Raw genomic sequence first — 17111 nt, forward strand, 5'->3', positions numbered from 1 at the left:
CAACTCAGGCCCCTGAGAGTGACCTCAAACTCCCAATTCTCCTGCTTCCACCTCCCAAGATCTGGGGTTACCACCATGACTGATTTGTTTGATGCCTGGGATGGAACCCAGGGCTTTGCGTATGCTAGACAAGTGCTCTACTAACTGAGCTGCAACTCCTGCCCAGAATCTCTTTTCTTTGTAGCATTTGCCTAAGCCTGTAACATTTTACAGGATGAATAGGAACTTTGTGTTGCCTAGCATATTCATCCCAGGTCCTCTCCCTTGGTAGCTCTGATTCACAGGAGAAAAAGTGGTAGAATCAACTCCTCCCCAACTCCCAAGCTAGTCTGCTGAGCTGGGAGCAACCCTCAGCACTGGGGTACTACCATGAGATACATAATGTATCGGGCCTGCCAGGGCCCACAGGCCAGAAATGACATCTCAGGTATCTTAGCATGTGACAACACAAGATAAAATGAGCAATATCGTGATGGAGGCTTTTCTCTATCCCACTCCATCCTGCAGCTGTTTCCAAATAATCACTCAGAGGCTTATATTAATTATAAATGTTTGGCCAATGGCTCAGGCTTATTATTAGTTAGTGCTTACATTTAAATTAACTCATATTTCTTATCTATGCTTTGCCATGTGGTTTGTGGCTTGTTACCTCATTTTCTATACATCTTGCTTCCTAAGTGGCTGGCTGGCGTAACCCCTGATTCTGCCCTTCTTCATCTCCAGATTGATTGTACTGCCTAACTTTATTCTGCCTGGCTATTGGCAGAATTTTTTTGAATTGGCAGAATTGGCAGCTTTATTTATCAACCAATGAGAGCAACACATATTCACAGTGCACAGGAAGACCATCCCACAGCATTTCCTCCTTTCTGTCTAATCAAAAAGGAAGGTTTTAACTTTAACATAGTAAAATTACATATAATAAAACAATTATCAAGCAAGAATTACAGTTACATCAGGCGGTGGTGGCATATGCCTATAATCCCAGAACTCAGGAGGCAGAGGCAGGTGGATCTCTGTGAGTTCGAGGCTAGCCTGATCTACAGAGCAAGTTCCAGGACAGGCTCCAAAGCTACAGAGAAACCCTGTCTTGAAAAAAAAAAAAAAAAACCCAAAACAAACAAACAAAAGAATTACCATTACAATATCTAGTCTATTTGTATTTGACAAAGTTAAAATTATCTATCCTATCTTTATGAGTCTAAAGTTTTATATCTAATTTACTTTTTATCATAACAAAGGAAAACTTTAACTATCCAGTCTTCAACTCCAGGGTACCAGGTATTGTGGCAGGCCACAGAAGTTTTGGGTCAGGAAGATTTATTAAAGGATGAAATCAAGGGCTGGAGAGATGGCTCAGTGGTTAAGAGCACTGACTGCTCTACCAGAGGACCCAGGTTCAATTTCCAGCACTCATATGGCAGCTTACAACTGCCTGTAACTCCCGTTCCAGGGGATCTGGTACCTTCACACAGATATATGCAGGCAAAACACCAAAGCACGCCGGGCCGTGGTGGTGGCGGCGGCGCACGCCTGTAATCCCAGCACTCAGGAGGCAGAGGCAAGTGGATCTCTGTGAGTTCAAGGCCAGCCTGGTCTACAGAGCTAGTCCAGGACAGGCTCCAAAGCTACAGAGAAACCCTGTCTCGCAAAACCAACCAACCAACCAACCAACCAAACAAACAAACAAACAAAAAACCCACCAAAGCACATGAAATAAGTAAAATTTTTTAAAAAAGGATGAAATCAATACAATACAATACACTCACAAATACAGAACAAAGTGCTACCGCTGCTTCTTCTCCACTAGGGAAAGATGGGAAACTCCCCACAAGGTCACCGAGCCGTGGCGTCAGGAACCCTCCACCTAAAAAAGGGTGTACATGACCTTCTTCCTCTGGTTCTTTTTTTTTTTTCTTTTTTTAGATTTATTTATTTCATGTATGTGAGTGCTCTATGAGCATGTACATGTTTATGTCAGAAGAGGGCATCAGATCCCACTATGGGTGGCTGTGAGTCACCTTGTGGTTGCTGGGAATTGAACTCAGGACCTCTGGAAGAGCAGCCAGTGCTCTTAACCGCTGAGCCATCTCTCCAGCCCATCTCCTCTGACCATGCCCATCGGGCCAACCTGCTCCATTCCATTGGTCATTAGCCGGAAGGCAGAATTCCCACAACAATATCCTGAAAAGCAAAACCCACCTTCAAACAGAACTCAGGAAGGTGTGACAGTGCACAGCTGGAGTCTTATTACCCAGGAGGCTGAGGCAGAAGGATCCTGAGCTACATTAAAAAAAAAAATTCAATCCAGAATTTGTGTTCTGTATGAGATCAAAAGACAGAAATAATATATATATTAAATAAAAATTTAAGAATTGCTTACTAAATATTTACAGGATAAGTGATGGATTAATCACTGTGAACACTTTGAGTGCACTAAACCTCACATCTTTAATCCTAGCACTCTCATGTGGGATGGAAGGCTGGGTGGTAAAGTGGCCTGGGAACTCAAGGGCCAGCTATCCTGCAGTTCACAGCTCAGCCCTAGAAACAAGACATACACACACACACACACACACACACACACACACACACACACACACACACATACACGGAGGGAGGGAGTGAGGGAGGGAGGGAGCGAGGGAGGGAGGCGAATGTCATGAGCCTCTGTAGCAAAGGAGAAATGTCTCACAGGCACAGCCAGCTGCCAGGGTCTCCTCAAACCCAGCCGATGAAGCTCAGAGTTAAAACACGGCCCACAATCTTCTGTGTGCCACTGGGAAACCCACAATCCTCAAACCTCAAATTTAGATTCTTGAACTACAAAGTCCACTATAGGCTCAGATCCTCTGGGGTGAGTTCTGTGTGACGTGGTTTGCACCACTGAGGGCTTCTTTTGGGGAGCAGAGTTTGGAGTGAACCCTGGAAATGAGACTGTGCTGCCCACCCCCCAGTGTTTTAGAAATTACAAAGCAGGTTGTTTTTTTTTTTTTTTTCTTATTTTTGATATAGGGTCCCCTGAAGGCCAGGCTGGACTTGGACTCACTATATAGCCAAGAATGATCTTGAACTTCTGACCCTGATGTCTCCACCAAACACTAGGATTATAGGAACATGCCACCATTCCTGGTTTGTGTAGTGCTGGAGTTCGAACCCAAGACTTTCTGTATGCTAGGCAAGTGCTCTACCAACTGAGCTACATCCCAGCAGCTTTTTTTTTTCTTTTTCTTCCCAAGAGATGGATTTGTTTGGGGCAAAATGATCTGAATTTGGACAATTAAATGAAAGCATTTATGAAGACTGTCTGTAACATAATGAACACCCCAGAAACAAAGGAACTCCTCCCCTTGTGTTTGCTGTCTGTCACCACAGCAGGAGGAAGAGGAGGGAGCACTTCCCATGGTCCCCCACATGCTCTGCCTGCCCCACATCTCCAGAAATCATTTTTTTCCCAAGTACTAACCACAGCTCTGCCTATTTTGAGTGACTCCCTGTGTTGCTGCGTCACCCTCTGGTTATTCCGGTGACCACATGACATACAGTGCCTCAGTTCTTCACATCAAGGGCTCCTCAGGAGACAAAGACACTCATCCCAGACCTCAAGCCAAAGCTGTTATTTTCAGGGATTTTCCCGACATAGTGGAGGGCAGATGGGGACATTTACAGCTTCGAAGCCAGAGCCGCCTCCAAGCGGGAAGGGTTGAGAGGTAAGCAGCTTTTGGGGGCCAAGCACCCTCCGGATCATAGTCTCTCCTGCCTAGCACTGAATGCAGGGTCACACACAGAGATCCCACCACCTTGTGGGCCGCTGCAGCTGGGGGGTTGGGGTACAGGTCATTAGATCACTGTTATTCCTTTCCTAACATGACACTCAGGAACAAATAAAAAACATGGTCATAAAGACAAGGGATTCGGGGTCTGGATGTGGGGGTGTAGTCCAGTGTTTGCCTAGGATGTAGGGAGCACTGGGTTGGATCCCCAGCCCCACATAAACTAGATATGGTGACACACACCTATAATCCCACTACTTGGGAGGGGGAGGTAGAAGCATCAGAGTTTAAGGCCGGCCAGAGAGGCGTGTCTCAAACAACAAACGAAAACAACGAGCTAAATAAACCTCTGAACAAACAAATAGAACTTGAGATCTGGAGAGGTGTAGGCCTTCATGCTCTGGGTGGTGTGAGGTATTTTAGGACGGCAAAAAGTTCTCCATCCATCTCTAAAATGGCCATGTGGTCATGTAAAATGAGTCACTATCTGTGCTCGTCACCCTGGTTGGCCGCTGAGGCTGCGTGGGCCTGTGGTTCAGGACTGGAGTATAGAACCCAGCACACTGGGGAGAGAGAAGTGCCTCATTCCTGGTTTCCACCCCTTTCCAACTCCTGTCAGGGTCTGAATACCGGGAAGGTGGCGAAGGCTGAGGAAAGAACAGGCCAGGAAGCAGAAGGACTGGGTGGAAAGGGTCTCAGTGGTGGAGAATCGGAATCAACAGAACAACATCTACAGTTGGATGCAGAGTGGGAAACTGTGTCTACACGTGGGCTAGATTCTGGTTAAAGAAAAAAAAAAAAGTACATGCAAATACTGACCGCACCCGCAGAAATTGCCTAGGCGATGCCTTGAGCTGGGGCCTGCGACAGAGACCCTGGCTTTGGTATCCACAGACTCCTCCAGCGTTGAGGAATGAGAACTCAGCGATCTTGACAGAGTTGGTGCAAGACCCTTCCTCTTACTGATGCTGCTCACAGGGACAACCATTTCCTTTAGAATGGATTCTCTTTGTGGCACTTTAATTTCACAAGTAGCATCTTGGATCCCCAAGCTTCTGACTTCCTCTCTGTCCTACCGTTGACATGTGGAGGGCACTTCAGGAATATCTGTGGGACTTTGGCCTTGTTCCAATGAATCCCACATGTGTAATGAGACGGTGGGTATATAGACAAGTGAACAAAACCTGAGAAGCTCTGGGCCTGGAGGCAGATGGCTGGACAAGACTGGCCACCCAGAGCCACTGACTCACGCTTCTGGTCAGCTGGTGGGCACTCGGGACTGCGGGATTCTTTAGGGCTTACTCCACCTCCCCATTTACAAGTAAACACCATGGTAGAGACTGTCCGGGCTTCTTAGAGCCCTTACTCACAAAACATAGCACCATATACACACCACATACCTACAATACAGATACATACCACACACGTCACATGCCCACACATACATGGTAGATATCACATATGTGCCTACACACCGCACACTGTGTACACCACACACTCTTTATACTACACATCTGCATATACACTCTGGCACAGCATCCATACAAAGATCTCCTTAAGAAAATGCATGTTTTGGCAGAGCGGTGATGGCGCACACCTTTTATCCCAGCACTTGGGAAGCAGAGGCAGGCAGATCTCTGTCAGTTCAAGGCCAACTTAGTCTACAGAGAAAGTTCCAGGACTGCCAGGGCTACACAGAGAAACCCTGTCTCAACAAAACAAAACAAAACAAAAAACAAAACCAAACAAAAACCAAAAAGCATAGAAAAGAAAATACACACTTATTTTCACTATAGCCTCCTTTACACAGAGTCAAGTGTCCCTGCACCACGAAAAGGAGTTGTCTGTGATATTAAGAGTATTTAAAGATCTCTGCAGCTTCAGGACCCTGAGTCTGTCAGAAGTGGTAGGTGGGTGATGGTGTCAGGAATAATAAGTAGCCTTTTTTTCCTGTGCCCTCCTGGAGCCCAAAACCACATGGATTCCTGCTTACCCAGGCCACTGCCCCACTCGCTACCAGCTCGGCACCACCAGCCTAGCTCCTCGGCAGTGTTGCTATGGGGACCAGTCTGTGGCATCCCGGGCTGAGCCCCGCCCGCCTGCCTCCCTAGCTCTCCACATGCTGGCTTTGTCAGGGCTCAGTCTCTGCAGCTGTGGCCAGCAGAAGACGAGGGCGCTGCCAGGGAGGCAGGACCACCCACAAGACCCCAGGCGGGGCCCATCAGGCCCTGGAAGCACAGCTCAGCTCTTGACATCTGCTTGTTGCCCTCTGGGACCCAGTGGAGCTCCTGCGGAAGCTGTCCCTCTGAAAGTGTGCCAGCCTCCAAGGTTGCCTGCTCAGGGCCACAGAAGGCACGGGCTCCTCTTGTTTGTTTTAAAATGACTTTCATTCCCAAAGGAAGTCGGTAAGTACCCTGGATTTCAAGTGGCTTTGGGACCTGGTTTGGGGTCTGTGTGGCTAATTTCCAAGGGGTGGAGCTGGTAGGACTCTTTCTGAGGAGGAGGGTGTGTAATTTGAAGCCTCCTGAGTGAGGCTGTTGGGAGGCCACCAGGGCTGTCTGCTGTGATTCTGGGGTCCTCAGCTCCACACAGAATTAATTATCTAAGTGTTTATTGAACAATATGTGGTAGGTTTTGATGAGATTTCTCCACCCTTGGTCCACTCTTTGATTTTGTTTTCAAATGGACAGGAAGGTAAAATAGTGTACTTGAATAATGTTATCGTTGCCGGTAAGGTCCCCTTTGACGGTGGGACCCCGTGTCAGGGCACTAGCACCTTTTTACACCCTTTTCTTTTCGTTAGTGTTACTAGGTGCTGCTCTCCCTGAGAGTCACCTCTAAAGAGAGTGAAAGTAAACCGGGGAAAAAGGGGTCTTTGGCTTTTCTGTGGGGAACTGGAGGATCGTGGAAAGAAACTTGCTCTTTACGTGATCAAGGGGGAAACTTTGTCAAAGGCCACGCGGGGTGGCGGCCTGTCTGCACTTTCTGCTGCAGACCTCTGGACACTCCAGGTTGCCTCAGGCACACTCACCCTTTCCTCCTTCCTTTTTTTCTTCCTTCCTCCCCATCCCTCCTCTCCTTCCTCCACTCCTCCCTCCGTTCCTTGTTTTTAATGAGACAAGACAGTCACATGTAACCTAGGCTAGCCTCATACTCACATGTAGTGGCGTTGGAACTCCAAATCCTCTACCTTTCAAGGGCTGAGATTATGGACATAACACTACAGTATCCGGCTCAGCTGTGTGACTCTTAGGCTCTATATCAGTGGTTCTCAACCTGTGGGGCGTGACCCCTTTAAAAGGGTTGAAAGACCCTTTTACCGGGCTTGCCTAAGACCATCTGCATATCAGCTTTTTCCATTATGATCCATAACAGTTCATTCACTGCAGTTGTGAAGCAGCGACGAAAATAATTTTATGGCTGGGGGGCGGGTCACCACAACATGAGGAACAGTATTAAGGGGTCACAGCATTGGGGAGGTGGAGAACCACTGCTCTATATCAATCTGTAAATTAAGACAGCTAGAGAGTTCTGTGCAGGGATCTGTGCAGGGGTGACCCAAGCAGTTCTTGGCCACAATCTATGGCTCTTCCTTTCCTGACCTTGTTCTGGTGCAGGGGGTGGTCCACTGAAGGACATCTGGCTTTGAGTCCTGAAAACCAGGGTTATCTAGGGCGGGCAGCTGGTTCCCAGTCCCTCTGCCCCAGGGTTGAGCTAGGCCCCAGGGCGTCTCCACATCCTTGAGCCCAGGGACTCAGAGCTCAGGCTCAGGAAAGCGTTTCCTTATCTGCAAAGTGAGGGCTTGTCTCAGGCTCTTGGTGAGAGTCAGTCTGTTGTTGGCCGGCACTGTTTTGGAAGACTGGGTTACACACATGTGACCTTGGGGTCAGAGCATCGACTGTAATAGGATCATGTGTCACTTACTGGCAGCTTTCTGTGGCGTGGAAGAGCCAAGGGTATATTTGTGCCATGAGTGGCTGGCAGCTGGGTCTGATACGAGCTCCCCACCTCCAGGCTTGGGGGAGGCCACACATATCTGTGTCCATTTACTAAGCTAATGGATGCCATCTCATCCCTGCAGCCACAGATCGGTGCCACTGGGGCATACACTGTCTCTCAGGGAGGGAGGCTGCATAGGGGCCATTAGACCCAGAATGAGCTCAGCATTCCAGGGGCATCTGAGGCCCCATATGTGTCTCCGTGGCCAATGGTCCCATGAGAGGTAAGAAGCTTGCTTGCAGAGATGTGTCCAGGAAGAGGGAAGAGACTGATGGCTGCCCTGTCCAGACCTGCACCTGTCCCTGGGTGCCCATCACAGTCCCCTGTGTGCCAGTGAAGGCGCAGCCATCTGGGCCCATTACAGATCTGTGTGAGCCAGCGAGGGGTTAGCCTGCTCCCCTCCCACAGTCTGCTGGGGAACTCTGTTTGAGTCAGCCTCATGGAGTTCAGGTTGTTCTCAAAGTTGCTTTGTAGCCAAAGATGATTTTTGAATTACTGATCTTCCTGCTTCCAACTCTCAGGAGCTGGGATTTCATGTGAGTATCACCATGCCCAGTTCATACATTCTGGGGCTTGAACCCAGTGCTTCATGCATGCTGTCCCATGAAAACACTATACCAACGGAGCCACATCCCCAGCCTAGCTGAGGAACTTTTAATCTCCCTATGTCCAAAAAGCCTTGTCCTTACTGCAGGGGCTTAACTAGCCCATCGATGACCAGTTAGAAAACTAGCGAATAGAATCCATCCATCCTTCCTTTCTGCTTTTCTCCCTCCCTTCTTCTTTCCTTCTCTCTCCCCATCTCCCTCCTTCTAGATAGCTCTTACAGCACTGCTGTGGCCATCCTCAGTTGATGACAGCTCCGTTTTTTCCCAGTTCTCCACAGCCCCAGCTTCCCAGCTCAGCCTCATCCTGTTGAAAGCAACCCTCTAGGTTCACACCTGCTATCGACCCCTGAGCAGTTTTTGCTTAGGGAGGAGCTGAGGATAAAGAGTGAAGAGTAAAGGTTGGGTCCAAGTGGTGGTAAAAATAACCATTTGACAGGATTTAATGTCTGGATCGGAGACAGAGTAGAGGCAGGTTCCAGCGTCACTCAGGCTTCAGAGTGTGTTCCTGGCTGACGCCTCGCAGCTGCACCGGAACAATGCTGGAATTATGGCCTATTCAGCGCCTGATGGAGGAGGGGCGTGGCCACCCCTTTAGTGCCTTAGCTTTTATGGATCACTCTCTATTTATGCTTCGATGCTTTTTTTCTTATAGTGTAAAGGGGGGGGGGACACGAGTCATAGACTTCGTGTGAAGGGCAGACACATCAGAGCTTTTTGTTGTAAGTAGGAAGAAGCAATTGCTTTCACTTCAGGCTCAAATGTTATCGGAGTGACTGCCAGAGTCACCCTGTAATTATGCCCCCTGTCTGGTAAGCTCTCAAAATGCCACTTCACTTAGGCACTGAGCTGGTGTTGCCTCTTCAGTTCAGTGCTAAATGCTCTGTGGGCTAAGATGACTGAACTGTCAAGTATTTGAAAAAGCTTTTTTTTTTTTTTTTTTTTTTTTTTTTTTAAGATCAAGAGGTGAAGAAAAGCCTGATTAATAGCTACTCTCATGACCTAGTTGGAGTGAAGGGCCCATCCAAGGTCAATGAGCTTGGCTGACATCACACACAGACCTTTGCATACAGGTTTGAGCACCCTGTGGCTACTTCCCGAGAGGAAAAGGCAAGCATGGGTAAAATTATGTCAAAGTTTGGGAAATATCGTTCACTCCCGACCTGAATGCCATTGCAGTTTACGATGACCTAGAAAGCTTTCTAAAAGAAAAAAAAAAAAATGTTTTCAGAAAAGGACTCACTCTCAGCATCCCGCTTCTGGTTTCTTGGCTACATTTTTCCTTAGGGAAATGTAAGGGTAGTGAAGTAGGAATTAAAATCTCCATACATAAACAGACATGGAGACGGCTGGCTCTTGTGCAAGAGCTCTGGGCTGGGGATCTTGGATAAACAACCAGAAGTTTTGTGCTCTTATTTTTAAATGGATTGGCTTTTCTCTTGATTACAAATATTGTGAATTAATCGCTGTGAAATTTATGAGTTATTGAGGAACTTTGAGAAGAAAACAAAAATTACTGAATGCTCATCACAGTCACACAAGTGACCCCGGAAGCTTTTTTTCTTCCTGGGTCTGACTGTCTGTCATTCCACGGGAGTTTAGCTGTTGGACCGGGAAGCTGGTAAGGGTGTCTGGGGCTGGGAAGGTAGCCTAGTCTGTAAAGTGCTTGCCTTGCGAATACAAGGACCTGAGAACAATCCTCAGATCTTACGTAAAAGGAGCTGGGCATGAGCTGGGCATGAGCTGGGAGATGGCGCAGTCAGTAAAATGCCTGTTGTGTAACATGAGGTCGAGTTTCCATCCCTACCACTCACGTCAAAAAAAAACAGTAAGGTAGGGGCTAGAGAGCTGAGGTTAAGAGCACTTGCTGCTCTTCCAGACAGCTAGGATTCGGTCCCCAGCATCCACATAGTGGCTCACAACCATCTGTAACCCCAGCTCCAGGAAGTCTAACACCTTCTTCTGGCCTCTGAGGGCACCGTGTGCACATGGTACACATGCCACAGACATACATGCGTACAGGCAAAACACTCAGGCACAGAAATTGAGGAACATACCTGATCTGGGCTGATGGCTCCCCCTTCCCCCACCCCCACAGGCATGATGTCACCAGTTTGTAATCCCAGTGCTCGAGAGGTGAAGACAGGTGGATCTTTGGGGTTCAATAGTCAGGCATTGTTGGTTAAGTCACGCACTGCTCGGTGGCCATGCCGGCGGAGGAGAGTGCTGATCGGAAGAATCACAGCCATGGTTACCTTTTTAGAGCTTTATTGGGGTGGGGGGAGAGAGAGAGAGAGGGAAAGAGAGGACAGACGGAAGGAAGGAAGGAGTGGAAAGGAAAGAGGGACTCACAGAGGGCCCACCCATTTTTTTAGGCTAGAACGTCGTTGCAGGCTGATGACGCAATTAAGGACCGAATCCTTACAGGCATCCTAACTTACTTGACAAATTCTAAGCCAGTAGAGACTGTGTCAAAACAGAAAAGGTGATCCGGGCATGATGGCACGTACCTTTAATCCCAGAACTCAAGGGGTGGGGGTGGGTTAAAGGTATGTCCATAGAAGCAGGTGGATCTCTGTGAGTTCAAGGCTAGCCTGTCTACCTAGAGAGTTCCAGGGCAGCTGGACTACATAGTGAGACTTTGTGTCAGAAAAAGAGGGGAAGGGAGAGAAAAGGTGTTCAGCACCTAAGGAATGACACCTGAGATTGACCTCTGACCTCCACATGCATATGCACATAGATGTGGCCACACATAGATGAACATGCACACACACACACACACACATACAGGCAAAGACGCTCCCTGTCCAAGCCTCTTGGAAGTAACAGGAGGGTTTCCACCCTTCTGCTTGCTGGTCCGGTATTTATTTTATGGAAATACCATATGGAAAGGTGAGAAGCTCTTGAATATTTTGCCTGACACTTGGATTCTGAAGGGTTCCAGGAAGGATTTGGGATTTGTGACTCTCATTCCCAAAAATAGATGGGTAATTGAGAAAGGCATTCCCTTGTGGCTAGAGTGACAGGCTGTGACCCCAAGAAATGAACAGAAGGGCTCATATGGGGGGTTCCTTGCTGAGAAAGGTCTCAGTGTCTTTCCTTCTCCAGAAACTGCCTTTGGGGCCTGTTGTATGTTCTGTGTCTAGCAGCTGATTTTTAAAGGGTTATTGACCAATCAGGTAATGGCATTTGGCTCTCAGCCTCAGTTGTGGGGTCTGTCCTGGCAATTGGACCTCCCCTGTGGGGATTCCCAGAAAGTGGCATTTTCCGAGTACATTCCCCTGTTGGCAGGTCTCTGCTCCAGGGCTGTCTCATCGAGGCCCCTTTTAGTCCCCGAGTTTACAGCTCCTTGGCTTTTGATCTTTGTAGAGGAGCCTGAGCTAGAGGCCTGGCCTCCCTAAGTCATTGCTAGCTTTCTAGAAAGTAAGGCTTAGGGATCCCACAGGCAATCTAGGGGCCCAGGAACAGGAGTCCTTCCTCCTGGGAGTTGCCTCCTGTGCAGTGAGCTGCTTGGCAGAAGAGGGAAACACCTCCGATGGACATCTCAGGGGGAGCCTGGAGCCCATGTGGTCTTCCTCCGAGGAGCCACTGACTCTGTGAAGTTCTTCAGGGTCCTTGAGACTGAATAGCATTCACAGGCCTTCTTGTCCACCGTGTTATGGTGTGAATCACAAGTTCATGTGTTTGTCTCAGTTTTTGAGACAGGGTCCCACGTTATCTAGGCTGGCCTCAAACTCAGTATGTAGCCAAGGACAACCTTGAGCTGATCTTCCTTTCTCCACCCCTACAGTGATGGGATAACAAGTTTGTGTCACTATGCCTGGCCGGTTAGCGTTAGATTCCTAGTTCATAGCCGGGGGAGTTATTTTGGGAGACTGTAAACCTTTGGCAGGTGGGACCTAGGTGGAGGAAGTGTCAGTCACTGGGGGCATCCCTTGGATGTGTATTATCCTTAGCTCCTTCCAGCCACACCCTCTGCTTCCTGCTCAGCATCGTGTGAAGCATTCTGACACATTCCCACTGCCATGATGGACTCATGGACTGTGAACCTAGAAGCCTTTGGCCCAGATAGGTCCCTCCTCCCTTCAGTTGCTCCTGCTGGGTACAGTGTCTCAGTGATACACAATTAACACATCAGGAGCACTGCAGGGCTGTGGATCTGTTGGGCCATTAGTCTCATGTACTCCAGGCAGAATGATTAGAAAAATTGGAATATGTGCCCTTACTTCCCAGTGAACATCTTCTACCTTGCGAGGAGCTTCCCTCCTTGGACCTCAGGTCACCTCCTTGCTCTTTTCCTGATGAAAACATTGTACCATGTATCTACTGCTGCTTAAGCATCTTCTACACACACACACACACACACACACACACACACACACACACACAGTAGTGAATCTATTACCTCTGCTTAGTTTGACTGACCAGGAATTTGGGTACAAGTTGGCTCTGGATACAGTCAGATGGTGGCTGAGATGAGCATCTTCCAAGATAGGTCATTCATTCATTCATTCATTCAGGGCAAGTTGGAGCTGGCTGTTGGCTGGGGTCTCAGTTTCTTCCACACACGTGTCTCCTCAGGGCTGCTTGAATACCCTTCCAACACGGAGACCAAGTCTACCCTGCCCCAACAAAAACTGCAGTACTGTGTATGACCTCGTCAAGAAGTCACCTGGCCACCTGTGCAGGCTTAATTTACGGACACTAGCATTTATGGGTGGTTCATAGTGGGAGGGGCTATGTAAGAGTTTGTCAGGATATAGACCATCATGGGGTCCTTTTTAGAGGTGTTACCCCAAGTAGAGGCACTGTTTCCTCCCACTTGGGAACAAGAGGGCATTAGGGCCTCCCTCGGTTCTGGCTTTTTTTTGAGGCAGAGTTTTATTATGTGTCCCCAGCTGGCTTGGAAATGGGTATGTAGACCAGGCTGGCTGCCTCTGCCTCCTGAGTGCTGGGATTAAGGGCGAGCGCCACCACCTCTGGCCTCTGCTTTGTTTTTAAGCCACGGGGTTCTCCTTCACTCTCTTCTCTCACTTGCTCTGAAGCTCTTTTCTCCAGTCTTCACATCTGGCCTGATGTGCTGCTGCTCATCTTGACTTCCTCCACCTGATTCCGTGTTCCCAATGGGATGGTTCCCAGTTCTGGTGGGATTCCACTGCTGGCCTCCAGGCTCAGGGTGTGGCAGCAGAGGGACAATTATACTGTGTCAGAGGACAGGTGCTGTGCTTCCTGGCCTGAGTTGGAAGCACCTGGCTGGCCCAAGGCGGCCGCCTCAGGGGACATGGCCCTTCAGGGAGTGAAGCAAAGGCCTCTGGGCCAGATGCTGACAGCCCAGCAATGGAGATTCAGACAGGACTAAGATTTTTCAGGTTACTTGCCTGGGCTAGACCTCTTTCCTCACAACACCTCTAACACACACACCTCTCCATTTTATGAAAGAATTGAGGCTCTGAGAAGTTCCATCCTACCAAGGACATGCTGAGGTTCGAGCTCCTGGAGATCTTGACCACTGTAGCATATCACTTCTGCACACAGCAGCTTTGTGTCATGCCCCTGACCCACCACAGTGGCTAATAGAGTCAGAAAGAACCTGTAACAGCTCTGCATCACCTCACTCTTCAGCTTCTGAAGGGTACAGTGCTCACCTTGCAGACTTGAGGACCTGGGTTTGGCCCCTAGAGCCCACATTAAAAATCTGGGTGTGGTGCTCATTGCAGGAGTTGGCTGTTTGAAACCTGGAGCTTATGCAGGGACACTTGGCTCAGTCTGGGAGGAAGGGACTGGACCTGCCTGAACTGAGTCTACCAGGTTGATCGCAGTCCTCAGGGGGAGGATTTGCCCAGGAGGAGGTGGGAATGGGGGGTGGGCTGAGGGTAAGGGGAGGGGGTGGGAGGGGGAGAATAGGGGAACCCGTGGCTGATATGTAGAACTGAATGGTATTGTAAAATAAAATAAATAAAATTTAAAAAAAAATCTGGGTGTGGTGCACACACTTGTCATCTCAGCACTGGAGAGGCAGAGCCAGGCAGATCCCTGGGGCTTGCTGGCCAGCCAGCCCTAGCTTTCACAGTCCAGTGAGAAACCCTGCTTTTAAAAAATGGATGGACAGCATCCTGAAGAACGATGCCCGGGCTTGTCCCCTGGCTTCCAGGTGCAAGTGCATACAGGTGCATTACATCCCTGCATGCATGCACACATTCATATACACACAACTAATTAGCTGAACAAAACAGGAGTTTAGAGGATTGAGGAGATGGCTCAGTACAAGCATGAGGACCTGAGTTCAATCCCCAGCACCCACGGGGAAAGTCTGGTGCAGTAAGTAGCACACACCTGTAATCCCAATACTAGGGAGGCAGAGACAGAAGGCTCCTTGAGGGGTTGCTGGCCTGCCAGTCTAGCCATGTTGATTGATCCCAGGTTGAGTTAGTGCCAAATACGTAAGGTGGAGAGAAACTGAGGAAGACATTTAGCTTTGACTTTTGGACTCCACACACAGGTGCGCGCACACACATGCACACGTGTACCTGCACACATACACAGAATTTAAGATGAGCTGATGCAGTGGTGCACAGTAGAAATCCCAGCATTTGAAAAACTGAAACAGTGTAAATTCAAAGCAGTTTGGACCACCCGGTGAATTCAAGGCCATCCTGGACTACTTGGTAAGATTGTCTTAACAAAATCCAAAACAAACAAAAAGTTTAGGATAGATTAAAAAGGCATTACTAACCAGGCATGGTGTTGCACACCTTTAATCCCAGCATTTAGGAGGCAGAGGAAGACAGATCTCTGAGTTCAAGGCTAGCCAGAGCTACATAGAGAAACTGTCTTGGAAAAAAAAAAAATCTAAAATGGAGGCAAATGTCCCCATTATTTATTGACTTCCTGAGCTAATGAGGGGGCCTTCCCCTTAGGGCTGACTGGAAGAGGCAGTACTCAACCCTGCTGGGCAGACCTCATCAGCCAGCTCACCAGAGGTTCTCCAGGCCTCTTGGAGTCACCTTGAAACAGTCTTTCAGTCGTGGGGTCTGCCTCTTCCAGCCTTCTGTAGCCATTTCACTGTCCCACCCACCAAGGTTTGAAGACGACCAAGTCTGGCTTCTGAGTCTGTCTGGCCTGGGTCACCTGTCTCCTGGTGCATCCTCTTTTGGCTCGATCTCAGGTCTGCTCAGAGAAGCACACCAAGCCAGATGCAGGAGGCGGGGCTGCAGTGGTCCTCGCCCGGCAACTTGTTAAACTTGAACTCAGCCCTGGCTGCTGCTGCGGAGCCAGGAGCCTGGTATGGTTGTGACTAAGGATTACGCTTTCGAAGTCATCCCACCACAAGCAGATCAGGCCCTTTAGAAACAGCTAACCAACCTCCTCTCACGTTGCGTCATTGCTACGGAAATGCAAATACGCCACTGTTTTGTGACCAATATTGCAAAAATTAGAAAGAGGAAGTTGGGTTTTGTCCTTGAGTGAGTTCAGCTCTGGAGGAGAGACACAGACTGACTGGTCTTGGAAGAACGGTGAGTGGAGACTGACTCCTGGGATCTTTGTTGAGCCCTAAAACATTGTCTGGTGTCGGGAGGGGAGGGTATGGTGGGGGGGGGGGTAGTGGGGGAACACTAGAAGCCAAACAGGAACCATTCAAGGAAGACAGATGTTTTCAAGGCAGGAAGTTGCCGTGGAGTGCTAGAGGCTTCTCATCTCATGCCGTTGTCTTTGAGTGCTCACACTGGTGGAAAGACAGAGTTGCTATAGGCATTGAATGGTAAGCAAGAGACGCTTCTGTAACTACAGAAGACTGGACATGCCGTTGGCAGACAGGGCACAGCTCAAGCTTAGGAGATGGACAGTCTGTCAGCGAAGCTCAAGAGGGGCACAGATCCAAGGATGACCCCATGCAGTGATGACCCCATTTCCCGTGCCTCCAGCCTCTCTCCTGTCTTCCAGGCTTGGGGGAAAGAAAGCAGGCCTTTCTCTCTAAGCTGAGGAGGTGGTCCCAGGTGAGTCCTTAGTGGGGGATAGGCCTTTCTCAATCCAGGTGGCTCTGGAATCTTCTAGAATCTACAGTGTAGGTATTGACAGATGTATCTGTCTAGCAGGACACTGCCAGGAAAGAAAGCTGAGCCCATCAAGGACTCCTTGGGACCCCCAAGCTATGCGTGGGCAGCTATGAGCAGTGGTACCTTAGGAGGCTGGTAGCCTGAGAGGAGGCAGGATCACAGCAGCAGAGATGGAACAATGTGATTATGTTAACACTATGATGCCACACATGGTGCAGAGGGCACAGAGGCCCTCGGAGAGGCAGGGCGTATTTGAAGAGCTGGGCTCTGGGACCTGTGGAGAGTGTAGAGCAAGAGTCACTGTCATTGTGGATGACCAGCCTGTCCATTATCTGGGGATCAGTGAGTGGGGTAGATGATGAGCAGCTGTGGAGGGACAGGAGAAGGACCCTGATGGACAAAGAAAGCCAGGAACAGGATAACGGGCAGTTGTAGAGCCCCAGAACTGTGACTTTGGGCAGCTTCTCAGACTCGGCCTCCATTTCCTTGTCTGTAAAGTGGACTCTGAATGATGTTAAGCTCGCTGGGTTTAGAGCTTATGCAGCTCTGCCTCATTTTAGACTGGTCCTTCTTAACACCCAGGGTGGTCGTTGCTAGCTGTGTGTGTGTGTGTGTGTGTGTGTGTGTGTGTGTGTGTGTGTAAGCCAGAAGACAAGAAGACAATCTCAGGTGTTATTCCC

At 49.0% G+C, this 17111-nt stretch overlaps 1 protein-coding gene across 5 annotated transcripts in view; it reads left to right on the forward strand.

The window, feature by feature from the left end:
* The first annotated feature begins 5875 nt into the window (after positions 1-5875).
* Fgd3 (FYVE, RhoGEF and PH domain containing 3) overlaps positions 5876-17111 on the forward strand; it is a 60837-nt gene continuing 49601 nt past the window's right edge. For 2 of the 5 annotated variants that reach the window (XM_037205743.1, XM_037205741.1), the window contains exon 1: positions 15380-15891. The gene's annotated coding sequence lies outside the window, so the exon portion shown is untranslated. The other 3 variants (XM_028863836.2, XM_037205745.1, XM_037205742.1) reach the window with 3 other exon arrangements.

Source organism: Peromyscus leucopus, chromosome 5 (genome assembly GCF_004664715.2).
Source record: "Peromyscus leucopus breed LL Stock chromosome 5, UCI_PerLeu_2.1, whole genome shotgun sequence".
In the NCBI taxonomy this organism is placed as follows: Eukaryota; Metazoa; Chordata; class Mammalia; order Rodentia; family Cricetidae; genus Peromyscus; species Peromyscus leucopus.